Raw genomic sequence first — 3,655 nt, forward strand, 5'->3', positions numbered from 1 at the left:
ATTGCACACAAGAAATCATGCTGATATCGTTTAAACAAAGTATATTTAAACAAGAAAGTGATAGGACACATGTTGCAATATATGAAACTGTTGCCATGGTGTCCATACCCTGTGGCCTTATACGTATACACAGGCTCATCAAATGTGTTCTGCTGTTGAAGAAAATATATTACTGCCACCGTACAGGCTTCTTCACACATAGATTAATTTTTGTCACTTACATAATCACTGAAAAGGTGGTCGTATTCTTCTGCTAGGCACATCAACTCGGCATGTTCCATTTAAGCTTGCTCTTCATTTCCGCTTCTGTAACCCATGGGTGTCACATTAGCACTTACCCGATTCTGGCATCATTAGCATCATTATGTTACATTAGCATTTACTCCTAAGTATGTTGTACATTTCCTCCAAATGCCTGTCAAGTGTCCAGTAAGTGAATGATCCTAGGAAACCTCCTCCATAATGTTTCACCAGTATAGACGAAAATGTATTTCAAGAACAAATAAGTAAGCGTGCATGTATGGCATGTGAGCTAATGCAGCAGCAACATTTTTATAGGTTAAGATCATATTGTCCAACTTCATTTCTTCTGTCAAAGCTCCGTCCATATCCCAACATAACATTTTTTTGGCACGCTACCACCGCTATTATAATTGTTGCCAGCATCAATGCATCAGGTTCTGAGCATTCACAGATTGAAAAAAGTCCACTGAGAAAATAATTACACGTTTCGCACAGGAAACAGTGGTGGAATAGATAGCACAGGCGAGAAATTTTCCATCATGCTGCAGAACAAAAAGTGTGTTAAAAATCAACTGCCAGTCCCTCCAACATGCTAATGCACAGGGTACACGGCCATAATGCATTGAAAGTACATTTCCTATGCACATAATCGCGTCTCTTGGCAAAAGCAAACTTTAGAAGGATCAAAGATGGTTTTGATTAGTACATACATTGCGAGCATGAAAATCCAGATCACTTAACACCTTCGTCCTTGTACATTAAATTATGTACAATATCTGAGTTTAAGTAGCAAGCAACTACATGAAATGTATTTCATGCACCTTTAGCATTGTGTTGCACAGCCTAGCTGCAACCATTTCACGCTCTGTGATGAAAGCACCATTTCTCCGCTGAAGTGTGCTCCAAGTGGCTGACTATTAAAGGACGACACTCGCAGTGCACATTTTGGCTAGGATAACACCACAGTTCTTGTGTTGAGAGAAAAGAAAGATCTGATGCCAGCTAACAGCACTGTGGAAACACGTCAGAAACAAATTCCACGCAATTGGCATTCTAACGACGTCTAACTGCACCTAGCTGATGCCACACCCGATACTCGCGACACAAACGACCGCAGCCAAGTCTATAACTCAGTGATTCTTTTCTGTTTAGGCCTTGTGAATAAGGCACACAGGAATAGATTGTGAGGACAGCACCTGACTGAAGCGGTGGCAACATCATGCCACTCACCCCACCTTAGCACACCAATATGTTTGCAACCAATTACTCGCTACGTATCGTACTGCTTGAGAGACAAATCCATGCAGCACACAGAAGTAGCATTGCATACCTTGCCAGGTTACAAGACGGTGTTGGGGATGCTATTCCCAAATGGCTCCTTATCAGCGATTAACGTTTTGGTCCTGATGTCAAAACTGAGAAGGTGGTGACGGGAATGTTGACATTGACACAATGCCAGTAAGCGATGATTCCCACTGCATTTACATCACATGCACATCAACATTTTGGAACGTTATTTGCTTCACCTTTATAGACCTTTTGCAATAACTTTAATTAATAGAAGCATCATATTCCCAGTTTTAAAGATTCCTGGTCAATTTCTCTTTCTAGATATGATGCGACTTACATGCGATATGGAGTGGAACGCAAAGAAACAACTTGAAGTAGCTGACGATAAATGGGGAAAAATAATGCAGCAGGGGACAAACTCCTAAGAAAAGCAGCACCTGGTCATGGAAAGGCTAGATAAAACTGCAACTACATACCTCTGCGAACGACCTCAAAAACAAACCCAGAGAAAAAAAGAAACTGTAAAGCTAAAACCCTTCTGTCAACTCATTGAAGCCAAAAAAAAAGAGAGAAGCCCCTCCGAATTTTGTGCACTAAGGTATGCAAGCAGCAAAAGTGGAAATGAAAACCATAGCAGTCAAGTCAGCAGAAAGTAATGGCAATGTCACTCACTGCTGGTTTTACCCTGATGCATGGCATCACGACTATCAGAGACAAATTCAAAGTATGTATCGTGGGAGGGTGACCTGGCGACGACAAAATACCAGACAAGCATGACAAATAGCAACACAAAGAATACACTAGGGAAATGCGCAAAAAAAAAGTGCTCACCAGCACAGCTTTCAGGCATCTCCTACAGAAAGACCTGTACCACAAAGAGATTCTTTCAAGACGGTTTGCTAAATACAGTAAGGTTCAGCATCGCTGCTTGCGCTTCGGCAATTGTCTCCGTGCGGAAGACATGGCATTTTGTTTTGCGTTGGCAGCAAGTAATCTCTACAAAACCCAAGATATTCTTTCTTTTCTTTTTAAGGTGCCGATTACGTTGGCCGCTCCTCTGCATCTGAACATTCTTCGACCATTGAAATCCACTACAGATGGAAGTGCTCATTTGACGCAACCCTGCCGACTGACGCGATACCTTAAGAAAATAGAGGCTGTTTTCACTAATCTCTGAGCTATGTGGACAGAAAAATGTGCAATGCACTGCTGTAGTTCTCCATTACATTGAGCTGAATATACACAACTCTAACACTTTGGTAACACAAGCCCTCGCCACATTCAATAAGGCAGTTGCTCTCTCAAGGTACATTTCTAATCACAATGTATGAAGTGCTATAAACCAACACGTAACAAAAGCAGGAAGTGCCAGTCTCTTGAAAGCTGATAAATGCATGAAAAAATCTGTACTTATCGGACTCATAAACAGACTGATAACAAACCCATCAAGCGTCACTTTTGAAAGTTCACAAGTAGCGTAAAACTCATTAGTGAGATTTAGTATAGCAGCATCTAATAGCACAGATGTATGCTGAAATAGTGAAACGTACAGAACCGCAGCACCAGTAATGGGAGTGGCATCTTATGACAATGTGCTCAAGCAAAGTGCACAGAACTTGTGCTGAAACACTAAACTGTGTTGCACATACCTGCTGGAGTAAATGCATCGGCATAAACATATTCACTGTAAAGGTAATTCGCTTACCCAGAGTCATGGAACACTAGGCTGTTACTAGTGCATTATGGTTGACGACAGCACTGCAAGATGTCACCAATGGTGCTGTTCCTAAATAACCTTGTTATAACAAGCACAGATATAATGAATTAATCCTTGTAACAGATTCCAGACGAAATATTTTCATGTTGAATGTAACGTTATATATATTAGGTTCGACTACCAGAACTTTTCTCTTGCACTAAAGTTCCATAATATGCAACTAATCTCAGAGGCATGCTCAACGAGCTGTAGCAGTGCTAAAAAGCTTATGCAAATTTTTATACGAACTAAGCACATGATTGGCATTGATGCCAGCACATTAATCAAGCAGACTGACTGGAATGCGCAAGACAACAGCTGCAGCTAAGGTTCTGCAAACTGAAATCGTCGACCTAGAACATTGAT

This window comes from Dermacentor silvarum, chromosome 11, assembly GCF_013339745.2.
Source record: "Dermacentor silvarum isolate Dsil-2018 chromosome 11, BIME_Dsil_1.4, whole genome shotgun sequence".
Classification (NCBI taxonomy): domain Eukaryota; kingdom Metazoa; phylum Arthropoda; class Arachnida; order Ixodida; family Ixodidae; genus Dermacentor; species Dermacentor silvarum.